Source organism: Myodes glareolus, chromosome 10, assembly GCF_982192425.1.
Source record: "Myodes glareolus chromosome 10, mMyoGla1.1, whole genome shotgun sequence".
Lineage (NCBI taxonomy): Eukaryota > Metazoa > Chordata > Mammalia > Rodentia > Cricetidae > Myodes > Myodes glareolus.
The window spans coordinates 34,941,335-34,954,151 of NC_142035.1; the positions used below are offsets into that span (position 1 = coordinate 34,941,335).

General features: G+C 45.5%; 1 protein-coding gene across 2 annotated transcripts in view; it reads right to left on the bottom strand.

The window, feature by feature from the left end:
- The window catches only part of Pcsk2 (proprotein convertase subtilisin/kexin type 2), a 237,146-nt gene that overhangs the window by 97,216 nt on the left and 127,113 nt on the right, over positions 1–12,817 (bottom strand). The window contains exon 1 of one of the 2 annotated variants that reach the window (XM_085696810.2): positions 3,103–3,269. The exons of the other annotated variant lie outside the window; for it this stretch is intronic. The gene's annotated coding sequence lies outside the window, so the exon portion shown is untranslated. Of the gene's footprint in view, positions 1–3,102; positions 3,270–12,817 lie in introns of those variants that run through there. 2 annotated transcript variants of the gene reach the window in all.

Genomic DNA, 12,817 nt, shown 5'->3' on the forward strand with positions numbered 1-12,817 from the left:
TCTGTCTCTGTCTCTCTCTCTGTCTCTGTCTGTCTGTCTCTCTCTCTCTCTCTCTCTCTCTCTCTCTCTCTCTCTCTTGTCTAAAGTGTCCTGGTTAGAGCTTCTATAGATAGACATTGTAGGTTATCTAAAGCTGACTCGTCAAGCCCCCATTGACTGTGAGCCCCTGACAGCTTCCTGACAGCTCTCCCGTGGGAGGGGTCCAGAATCTATTTCTTCTATAAAGTCAGAAATTGTCATTGGTGTGGGTGAGAGGAGACCAGTAGGTCCAGTCTAGAGTGATACAGGAAGGGAAGAGTGGAGAGTCTCCAGATCTTATTCAACCCTTCCTTTTCCACAGGGGAACTTAGTTCTCACTCCAGTGTTCTTCACACCTACCTGTGAAGGCTAGTTTCATTTGACAGAAAAATTCAGACTCGACCAGGAGCTCCATACTTAAGCCAGAAGTCTTTGTGCAATGTTGCTCTAATTTCTTGGATCTTTTCCCAAAAGGTGACAGATGCTGGGGTATAGCTGATAGCAAAGTGGATGGATTGGCTTTTTTTAAATGACAAAAGTATTGATATAGCTATGTCTACCAAAAAAGAAACTACAGCTCAATTATACACACATACCTATAGACAAATGCGTATATATGAATATTCATGTGTACATTCCTATACTTACACACATATCCCTTCTAAGATATAGATTCCCTTAATAGAATGAGACATGCATAGATTTTATTAAGAGAGAAAATGCAAGAAATTACATAGCTAGTAAAGGGTAGGAGAACAAAGTTGACCAAATGCACCCTTGACTGCCCTGTAGACTAAGGAAGCACCAAAAAGTTGTTGAGGACCCAAATCTGGGCATTGTTGGAACCCTGTGACTTTCTGGGGCAATGGGCCTGCCTCAGTATCCCAATACTGGGATAGAGCAGTTTTGGGAAGGACAGCTTAACTGCTACAGGTCTGTTGGCTAGGGTCTTTGACTAGTTATATTACATAGAGTCAACGGTTCAGGACATTATATTGTCATATGTCCCTCCCATGAGTGTGTGTGTGCATGTGTGTGTATATGTGTATGTGCTGGAATTAATACAAAGAATATTTAAGAGGTGGTTAGAATTGAACGTGGGTCCTCTGGAAGGGCAGCAAGTGCTCCTGACCACAGAGCCATCTCTCCAACCAAGTGGTAGAGTTTTAAAAAGCAAAATCCACAAACGTGCAAGTAATTTTGTACTCATTATGACTGATGGAAGCAAATGGTTCGATTTGGAGCCCAAATGTCTGCTGGAGGTTGCTGTCTAGCTGCAAATCCTGCAAGAATCTGTAAAAATAAAATTAATAATAAAATAATAATAATAATAAAATGAATTGTGTTGATTACAATTGTTACGGGTTGAATTGTGTCCTGGAAGATATAATAAAGCCCTAACCTTCCAAACCTGGGGAAATACACATGAAAACAGCTTCCCTGTGGGCAAGATCATCTTGAGATGCACAGTTATCTCTATTCTTTACCCTTTCCTAGTACCTAAATGTGTGGTTCTCAGTCTGGAGGGCAAGCACTATGCGCCTCTTTTCCAAACCTGTTACTATGAAACAAATTTAAGCTGAGAATCCCTTCAGCTTAGGAAGGAAGAAGTCTGAACTCAGTAACTTGTCTCCCCCAGTTTGGTCTCACAGGGAGGCCTTTATCCCCAGTGCTCACCACAGGGACACCTTTATTGACTTCTATCGAAGGATTCTTGTGTTGGACTCATTGCCTTGAATAACTTCTGTGAAATTGTAACTTTCCTTCCGAGGATCTTAGGGAAGCAAGTGCAACCGCCCACTGCGAGGGGGGAGTTCGAAGACTCCCATCTACATGTTTCTAGCAGTCTGGGAACAAAAAGCCCACAGAGGACTTGAGGGTAAGAGGCTCAGTGCAGGAATGACTTCACCAGTCACTCCAAACTCGATTAGACCAGGAGCACACTAATGAAAAGACTGCTTAATCCATTTCCATCAAATTAATTTTAATTCCACAAACGAGGTTTTAATGGAAACCAGTGATGCCTTAGGGTGCCATGGTCCCTGGACAGCACCCTTCTTTGCAACTCAGGAATCTTAAGCCTGAATACATCTTTATCTTCCTGTCCTCCACAAACATCCTAGGTGTGCTTCGGCAGGATGTCTTAGCAAATATATGTTATGCATAATTCCAGAAGTGTTCCCCCCCACCATGCAAGTCTATTGATTTTATTTTCTGGGTTCTAGTTAGTTTAAATTCATAATTGTATTTACTTTTATATTATTAGTAATCATACTATAGATAAAACCATGCATTCTTTCTTCTCTGAGTGTCTTACTATAAAGCTTTTAATATGCTACTACATAACTGTAGTATTTTAATTTCTACAGCTTTGTAGAGTCATGTGCCAACTATTTCCCTCTTACTGGTAGTTTAGGTTATTTTCTATTGTAACTGAAACAAACATGGCAGGGGAGATGAGGTCGCAAGCCATCTTTAAAGAGCTCTGGGGAAGAGTTCAATGCTCCAACGCTATGTGTGAGAAATCCCTTAATGTCAGGGTAATATTTTCCTAGTACCTAAACAATATGCTTCACAATAACTAAAGGACCGCCTGTCTACTGTGCATTCTCTAGCCTTTGAATTTTAGCACATTTCACGGAATGCCCTTCATCACCATTTGGAAGCAATCCCAGTGACATTTGTATGACTTAATCATAGCTTCCCCCTCTACTAACATACAATTAACTTAGACGCATAGGTTGAGACGGCCTCCCCAAAGTGGGCTGTTGACCCTATGTACAGGTGTCCAAGCAAAAGCATGGGAAAGTGGGAGTTCTTGCAGCTACTTCTTAAAAGGAGAGGGAACTGATGGCCACCCCGCAGTTCTGACGCAAGCTTTACACCTTACTTTGTCGCGTGTGCACACAGGGAACACAAACACCCCCTCTCCTTCTGCTTCTCAACTGAGAATTTCTCAGTCAGCAGATGTCTCTCATGTGACCAGAGTGTGCCATGTAAGGACGGTCCAGTGACAGGACAGAAGCAACCAAACGCCTTTACTTACTCTTTTATAGTTGACAAGGTATGTCCCCTATCCTTTACCTTTCCAACAAGACTGGGGAGCACGGTCACAGCTGAGCAAATGGAGGTCCAGAAGCCCTTGCCCAACAGTGTGCCAGGATGGCAGAGTCACTCAGGTTGACCGACTGATGAGTCCAAATGCCATGAACTTTCTCCTAGGCCACACTGCTTTTCCACGGGGCATTTAGCACAGTCAGCCTTCCAGAAATCTGGGACAGCTTAAGTGGGGGAAATAACTGGCTAAGGACTGGGCTGTGATCACTTCCCTGCTGGGCTGATAATTAAACAGCTGTTAATTAGCATGGAATGTGCTGGGGTGGGAGGAGCCAGGAGAAAGGGTAGGAAAAGGGACACCTGCCTCTGACAGGGTAAGAAAGGTTCTGGCTTGAAGTGGATGCAAGAAAAGAAGCTACAAAGCACTCGTCCAGGTTATTTTAAGTACTGGGGTTTGTCAATCACACTATGAACTTAGAGCAGAAGACGGTGACCGGCACTTTGGTTCTGAGCCATCAGAATAGGTCAGGGAAGTCATCAAAGAGCAGAGGCACATCTCAGCTCAGACTGCAGGGACCGCAATATCCTGGGCCATCACTGATTCTTGCAGAATTTGCAGCTAAACAGCAACCACCAGCAGACATTTGGGCTCCAAATCGAACCATTTGCTTCCATCAGTCATAATGAGTACAAAATTACTCGCACGTTTGTGGATTTTGCTTTTTAAAACTCTACCACTTGGTTGGAGAGATGGTTCTGTGGTTAGGAGCATGTGCTGTTCTTCCAGGGGACCCACGTTCAGTTCTTAGCACCTAAGTGAGCAACTCGCAACCATCTGCAACTCCAACTTCAGGGAATCCAGCACTCTCCTCTGTGGGTACCCACAGGTGTGTGGACACATGCACTCATGCCTCAGATTTTTTTTTAAAAAAATACCTGAAAACAATAAATAACAATAACAAAAACCTACCGTTTTCTCCTTTCCTCAGAATATTATCCAGTAGCTAAGGGACCCTGTGTCTCTTGTAGTACTATAAAACATTTCTTAATAAATGACTTCTGCTTTAACTTGGATTTTGATTTGTTGGCCATGACATTGACTGTGTTACATTGTCATTTTATGAACCATAAAGAATTATGTTGTTTTCTGGCAGCCCACAGAATGGGGAAAGATCCTCACCAACCCCGCATCAGACAGAGGGCTGATATCCAAAATATACAAAGAACTCAAGTAGTTGGTCATCAAAAAACAAATAATTTAATAAAACATGGTGTATAGACCTAAACAAAGAATTCTCAACAGAGGAATCTAAAATGGCTGAAAATCACTTAAAGAAATGCTCAACATCCTTAACCGTCAGAGAAATGCAAATCAAAACAACTCTGAGATTCCATCTTACACCTGTAAGAATGGCCAAGATCAAAAACACTGAAGATAACTTATGCTGGAGAGGTTATGGGGTAAAGAGAACACTCCTGCATTAGTGGTGGGAATGCAAACTGGTACAGTCCTTTTGGATATCAGTATGGCGATTTCTCAGAAAATTAGGAAACAGCCTTCCTCAAGACCCAGCAATACTACTTTTGGGTATATACCCAAAGGATGCTCAATCGTATCACAAGGACATGTGCTCAACTATGTTCACAGAATCATTGTTTGTCATAACGAGAACTTGGAAACAACCTAAATGTCCCTTTACTGAAGAATGGATAAGAAAAATGTGGTACATATACAGTAGAAAAAAATAATGACATCTTGAAATTTGCAGCAAATGGATGGACCTAGAAAACATCATATTCAGTGAGGTAACCTGGACCCAGGAAGACAAATATATGCACTCACTCATGTGTGGCTTTTAGACATAAAGCAAAGAAAACCAGCCTACAATTCACAATCCCAGAGAACTTAGACAATAATGAGGACCTTAAGAGAGACATACATAGATCTAATCTACATGGGAAGTAGAAAAAGACAAGATCTCCTGAGTAAATTTGGAGCATGGGGATCATGGGAGAGAGTAGAAGGGGAGGAGAGAGGTAGGGAGGGAAGTGGAGAAAAACATATAGCTCAATAAAAACAATAAAAAAATCTATAATAATAATAATAATAAAGAATTATGTTGATTACAATTGTTACGGGTTGAATTGTGTCCTAGAAGATATAATAAAGCCCTAACCTCCCAAACCTGGGGAAATACACATGAAAACGGCTTCATTGTGGCCAAGATCATCCTGAGATGCCCAGTTATCTCCATTCTCGACCCTTTCTCACACTTTGCCTCTCTGGCACAGTGTGTCCTGAGCTTTTTCAAGCCGTCAACAAGGTTGTTGTGTAGTAAGTTTACACAATGCTGTGATGCCTATCCTCATACACAGAGCGTACACTTGGGCATGCTCACATGTGTTGGTGGACATCATACACAGAGCGTACACTTGGGCATGCTCACATATGTTGGTGAACATCCTCATACACAGAGCGTACACTTGGGCATGCTCACACATGTTGGCAATGTCTTTCAACACTTGGTCAATGAATAGGTAATTTTTAAATTTTTGTAAGGCAATTATTGCTAAATCCCCTCCAGAATGTTTGTGACAAATGGCACTCCCAGTAAGAATGTGCAAGAGTGAGAAAACTTCAGAAATGTGTGGATCTCAGAGACCTTGATCCTGTAGTCTGGGAACCACAGAGGATCTTGGGCCTTTTGTGAAATCCTGAGTCCTGTGCTTCCTATCCTGGGTAGAAACCCTCAGAGTAGCCAAGCCTGTTTTATGACACCAGACTTGCTTCCAGCTATGCAGCAGAGGTTGCCAGCTTTGGTTGCATAGTCGTGGAATTTGGTGCGATCCAAAGGCTCAAACCAGATACCAGAGGGCTGGAGCAAGAGCGGAGGAGGCACACCTGCTGCTGTGACTGCTCTCCAGGTGATTCACGGGGAAAGTGGGGGTTGAGGCCTGTGTGTTCCAGGCCTTGCCTGCTCTCTTTTGACCATATCTGACAAATTGAAGGCGAAGAGGTGAAATCAAACCCAACCAAAGAGGATGGCCGGGAGACCTTTGTAAGACCTCAGAGGACTTCCTTCCGTTTGGGAGACAGATGTACTCTGTTCGTCCAAATAAGTGGCTGTTTATGCTCACCTCCCAGGTGGAGATGGAGGCGATGCAGAACCAGGGTACGGGATGAGAACAGTGCAAAAATCCCCAAAGAACACAAAAGTCTTACTTGTGAAAACCCTCTTGATTTACAACATCAGTTTCCCAGCCTTTAGTTTGGGTGGTGTCCTGTTTCTTTCTGGGAAATTAAAACCAAACTAAAAGGACAATGCCACGTTGTTGTGGAATATTTTTTTAGAGATATGTTACATTTGTTTATGCTGTGGAACATTTGTTTAATGATGCAAAGACATGTAGGAGGAAGTCAGTCGATGATTTCAATTGGTTATACACCCCAAGTGGAAATCCCCTCGTGCTAAGGAGAGACACAACACAGCGGTCCCAGATGACACTGCCCCCTGGGTCCTGGGAGGGGGTATAAACGTTGGCCTAACACCTGCTCAGGCACTTGCCTGACTCCTGAAGTCTATGCTGTTGACTCTGGGCCATCACCTCCAACCCCACAGAAGGTCACAGAAAGCAACCGACAACTGGTACTCGAAGGTGGGGCTCCCGGACCCGTGCCGGCGTGGGTCTGGAGCCTGTGTGACTCAGGGTCTTGCTTTTGTTCGCTTTGATCATTTTCTGGGCCTCAATTTTCGCCCTTCTGCTGCTGTTATGCTGAACCGTCCTGGCGGTTTCACTTTATTTTTGCATGCTGATAGTCACCTGCTGCCACCCCCTCTTCTCGCGATGTGGTTTATTCCCCCCTTCGGTGTTTTCTTGGAAAGTTGTCCCCTTTATGTTCCAAATTCTTCACCTCCCGAGAAGTAAGCAAGGGGCCTCTCTTCCATCTTCTGTGTCCATCTTGTCCGTGGCTAGGGAGAAACACCTGACTTTCAAGTTGCCTGGTGTCTCCATGTAACGGTTGACCCCAGAGATACAGAGTCAAGGAGGAGACCCCCCGGCTATTCCTCCCTGACTGGAGATTCCTGGGTCTGATACACCTTTGTCCCCTTTGTCCATCTGTGTTCGTCTTTGTCTAAAACTATGGCCAGCCTACCATCCCACTGTAAGCAGCTCTGGATTAGGGCCCTTAAGTCACTCCTTGTAACCTGTGGCCTGAAAGTCAGGTCTGCCGAACTGGAGGACTTCCGGAGTGAGTCAGCAATCCGGGCACCATGGATCTCCCCAGAGAATATGTGGGAGTCTAATACTTGGATGTGTGCCCCCCTTTGTCACCTGAAAAAGACAGGTTGACTTAGAAGTGACCCTCCCCCCTTTGTCTATTGTTCCCATCTTGTTGGCCATCATTGTGAGTCTCAAGTCCTCCTCTCCTGAGGAGGTCATTGATACTCACAATAAACATTGCCAAGAACAGCCCAATGTTAACCTGTCTAGCATCTCTCTACTGCCTATGACTGAGGACCCCACTTCTCAGATGAGGAAGAGATTGACCAGACATATTGTGTGGCACCAGTCAAGCTGCCAGTCTCCCTGCCAAACCACCCAACTCTGGCCCCTAAAGGGCCTCCACCCACGACCTCAATATCTAGGGCATGAACTTTGCCGGCCCCCACCTGCCCCGTACCTGGTAACCCTCGCCTATATGTGTTCACCCTCCTTTCTTCTTAACATCAAGAAACTTGGTTGGACAAATTCCTTAATTACTTAGTCCTCCCGCAAGAATAAATCTCCCATCTCAATATGAGGTACATGCAGGTACTTGCTATGGCTTTCTAGACCAATATTATCACTAAAATCTGGGACAGTCTTCAGTGGCTCCTTGAACCTTCTGGATTGTCACATATGCCATAATAGGAGGCATGCTCCTGTTGCTGGTCATTCTTCTCAAGTTTCTCTGCCAGTGCCTCAGACACCAACGAGCGACCAAAAAGGCAACTCTCCAAGTTCTAATGACTCTTGGATATCCTTCCCACGGTCCCCCTTAAGAGTTCATACAAGCAAGACTCATGGAGATTGAAAAGGCTCCAGTTAAGACGACCCATTCACCCGGGGATGCTCTCCAGGGAGGACACCCTTCGAGAGCTGGTAGCCAATGATGGGTAAGATCTTATTCAGCAAGCCAGTCTACGACAGACACAGTCCAGTTGCTGGGTACCCCCTGAGGCAAGGACAACAAGGCTGGATCACTGGCAGCTCCCAATAGGAAATATTAAAAACGGTGGATGCGTGAGAGGAAACCAGATGACCAGTTTCAATCAGTTATGCAGCCCAAATGGAAATCCCCTTGGGCTAGCTAATAAGAGCATGCACATTGGTAATTTCCCCTTGAGCCAATCGGAGCCTGCCATGGAGTCTGGAGACTGATGACACCATTGCATCCATTGGCCGGGGTCAATGACGGAGAGACAACACAGTGTCCCAAATGACACTGGTTTCTGGGTCCTGGAAAGGAGTGTAAAGGTCTGCCTAACTCCTGCAATAAGCAAGTCTGCTCTGCCACTTGTCTGACTGATGACTCTGTGCCGTCTTACCTCCACCCCCAGGGTGTGGCGGGGGAGACAAGTGACAATGCTGTGTTGCTTTTGTTTAGCTCTGTGAAGCTGTTACTTTGCCTGTCTAAAACAACTTGATTGGTCTAATAAAGAGCTGAATGGCCAATAGCAAGGTAGGAGAAAGGTAGGTGGGGCTGGCAGGCAGAGAGAATAAAAAGGAGGAGAGAAAATGAGAAGGAAGGAGCAAGAGAGGGAGGAGGACTCCCGGGGTCAGCCACCCAGCCACATGGCCAGCCATGGAGTGAGAAGCAATGAAAGCTATATAGAAATAGAGAAAGATAAAGGCCCAGAGGCAGAAGATGGATGGGATAATTTAGGGAAAGCTGGGTAGAAATAAACCAAGCTAAGGCCGGGCATTCATAAGAAATAACAAGTCTCCATGTGTATTTATTTGGGAGCTCAGTGGTGGGGCCCCCCAAAGCCAAAAGAGCAAAGAGTTAAAAACAACCAACAGTACTACATTTCTCATCCAGCACTGTAGCGAGATCACTCAGGGGCATGAATGCACACCTTTAGGAGATACAGGATTATAGATGGAGGCAGAAGATATGCCCCGTCACTGATATCCTTGTGGGAAAGAGAAAAGGCAAGCCATTTCTCGACTGTTCTCACAGCAGTGGTGGCAGGGAGACAAGGAGAAGGCGCGTGTTTCCTACTAGGAGATGCCAGAGGTGTGGTGGGGGCTTTAATTTCTAGCTTTAAGCAGCTGGGGGATACGGAAAGAAGTGGGGCCGGGGACCATTTATCTCTAGGCAGGATACCATAGCGTTACGTCTTTGAGGTATCATATCGACATTTAACTAGCCACAGTTACCACTTGTTACAGACTGATGTCCATCTCTAAACCCAAATGTTGAAGTCATGACCAGTTCCTCAGAATGAGATTATGTCTGGGGTTTTGTCTTTGATGGGAGGAGGTCAAACACAGCCATTAGACTGTAGCCTACTCAGACAGCACTGGTGTGTTCATGTAAGAGAAATTAGGGAGACTGGTCCAAACAGAGAGACTGTTAAGAGGCTACCCTGAGAAGTCTGACTTCAAGCCAAAGAAAAAGAGCAGATCTCTCAAACCAGTCACATGGCTCCCCCAAACAGCTCTGCCAACACCCCAATCTTTGACTTTTGTTTCTATCCATGTCTGTGGCTTAAACTTCCCTGGCTGCAGATTAGGATGGCTGCAGCCTACAAATGCAATACCAGGCTATGTAGTTGCAGGTGTTCCAGTTTATCTGCTGGGGTGTCAAAATCCAAAGAGATATAGAGCAGAGAGGGTCGGGAAGGGCAGACTTAGCCGAAAGAGGTCAGATTCAGGAAGGGAGGGAGCAGGCGGCCAAGACTGTTAATTTCTTCCTTGAGCAGGCAGGTGTGACTTTTGGAGAGCCCAATTATGTGCAAATCACACGGCTTAACTTTTGAAAGAACACGGAGGCAAGCCACAATTATGGCTGAGTGCACAACATTGGTTAGCCTCATTTAGAGAGGTTTGCCCGTCCTGCAAGAACGAAGACGATCGATTGAGGGAACAAACTATGGCTTTGGGCCTCTGACCACAGTTCTAGCGGCTGCATCTTGGTGACAAGATATTAACAAACTGCTATCCATCATCCGGAGCTCTGTGCACAAGGTATGCCATGACATAAATCAATGCAATTAGGGAGGAGACGAGAAAGGTTTCCAGTGGAGCGAAGTGCAGAGAGAAGCAACGAGAATGGCACTGAGGACAAAACCCCAGCTCCGATGTCTGCAGGCACATGTGGATTATGCATAGCGTGAGCTTGAACACCCTTTTGTTCCCATTACCAGGGTTGTGGGTGAATGGTAGGAGCTGGATTTATGGAAGCGAAAATATTAGGAGACGGTAGAATGTTAAGCAAGGGCTGGCTAGGCTGGCATATGTCGTGGGGTAGGACCTGGAGGCTAGAAGCCCTACATGTTGTCCTTTGCCAAAATCATATTGATCTCTCTACGGGACTCTCCCAAGAGCTGAATGCAGAAAAGAGGCTAAAAAAAGCTAAGCCACCGTAATGTAAGTTTTGATCATGCACATAATGGATCACTCCCAAGAGCCTGCCTGAGCACAATAGACCGTTCTGTTTTCTATCACAGGTGAGCAGAAGGACCCTAGGGCAACAAGAGAAGGGTCCTGGGAAAAAAGTCTGAGGCTAAGGATGGGAGAAAAAGGATGGAGAAAAAGGCTCTGCCACCCTCCATGTTAGCTGTGAGCAGCTTGCCTCCTCATACCCAACAGTCTGCCGAGTGCTCCTCTTCCTCATGTGTGGAAGGGAGGCACCGGTGTTAGGGGCAGGGAATGAAGAAGTGAGGCCAGCAGGGCACTTGAGGAGGTGCTAAAGGCTGTCCGTGGAGAGTGCAGGGCTCCAGCATGGCCCAGGAGCACAGCGTCTAACTCTGCATTGCACAGCCCCATAACGTAGCTTCCTGTTCCATTGCTGAACCAGGAGATGGAAGATACTAGGTAGGAGGCTTCTGGGTCGCCAAGATCCTATTCTTGACAGAAGGGAAGGATGGCACCCAGGTCCAGTTGATGCCATGCCTGCAGTGATAAGGCGTGGCTGGGTGAAGATAGTGGTGTTTTTATCCAAAGTCCTGATTCTCCAGAGTGCCATAGTCTGTGTTATAGGCTCAGTTATTGAGCACTAGATAGAGAATCGGAAAATTGTGGGCTCAGGTCCTGGTGTAGTGGCTCCATAGTTGTAGAAATTCTGAGGTAGATTCCTCAAATTCTTTGTGCCATGTTTTCAATGAGAGCAAAGATTTGAACTTATTTCCAAGTTTGTTGAAGCCAGATAGTCCTCTTTGTTTACCTATCTTCCCTGACTGCTTCCGTGCTGTATAACAGTTAGGTATGTTTGAAGGAGATGGTGTGGCCTTAGAGCCTGCAGTATTTGCTCCCTGGCTCTTTATAGAAATTTGCTGGCTGATGTCACAGCACAGAGGTGATGTGATTCCTGATCTCCTAAACTTATTGGTGAGGATCAGGTGGAAGAAACACTCTTGTTAGGACCTGGAAAACAGTCTATAAATGTTCCTGAGATAATTATGCTGAACAACATATCCACAGATTTACACCGTCAAGAAGGAACGAAGAGCCAGGAGTGGTGGCACAGGCCTTTAATCCCAGCACGTGGAAGGTAGAGGCAGGCTGATTTCTGGTGAGTTTGAGACCAGCCTGGTCTACAAAGTGAGTTCTAGGATAGTCAGGGCTGTTACACAGAGAAAACTTGTCTCAAAAAAACAAAACAAAACCGAACAAACAAAAAGGAAGCAATGAGGGGCAGAGTTTAGGCTAATGGAGCATGTGGCGTGACCTGAGGGGCATGGAGGCAGCCTCCTGGTACCTAAACCACCTGCCCCAGACACATGCACCTGGGCTGGATGCAGCCGCGAAGGGTTAAACCTTAATTTTAAACATTCATTATCCAGATTGATTGCAACTCCATTTAAATGATTTGGAAAACAAGTCCTCTGGGAAGGAGGCTACATCCAGGTGTTCTCACTTACTCAGGCTCGTGCAGAACTTATTAATTAGGCAGCTTTCTCAGAGGCAATGGAGAGACCGGCACAAGGAGAGGAGGGGAGTTGGTGGAAAAGACAGTTAAGAGCCTGGGGCAGTTTCTGTGAGCTAGGGAGAAGTGGTGCTGTCACCGACAACAAAGTATCAGACTTGGATGGGGCTCCTCACAGGGAGAAGAACTAAGGATGGGAGGCAAGGGCACTGGAGAAAGCATTTCACTGGGTTTTTGGCTTCTCTAGACACAGTCTTTACGTGTGGTAATGAGTTTACGATGGGAAAGACCCAGCCTTCACATGCCGTTACAGAGGTTGTGGTTTTGTTTCATCCTAAGAATGGACAAAAACAGCTGGCTGCTATAGAAAGAAAATGAATTATGGGTAATTTAGCCTCCCTTCCTTCCTTCCTTCCTACCTTCCTTCCTTCCTTCCTTTCTTTTTCTTTTTTAGCATGGCTCCTTTTTTATGTATTAAATTTTTTTATTTATTTTATATACCTACCACAGTTTTCCCTCCTTTCTCTCTTCCCATTTTCTCCCCCTACCTCCCACCTCCCTCCCCTCTCCATTCCTCCTCTGTTCAGAAAGGGGTAGGCTTCCCAT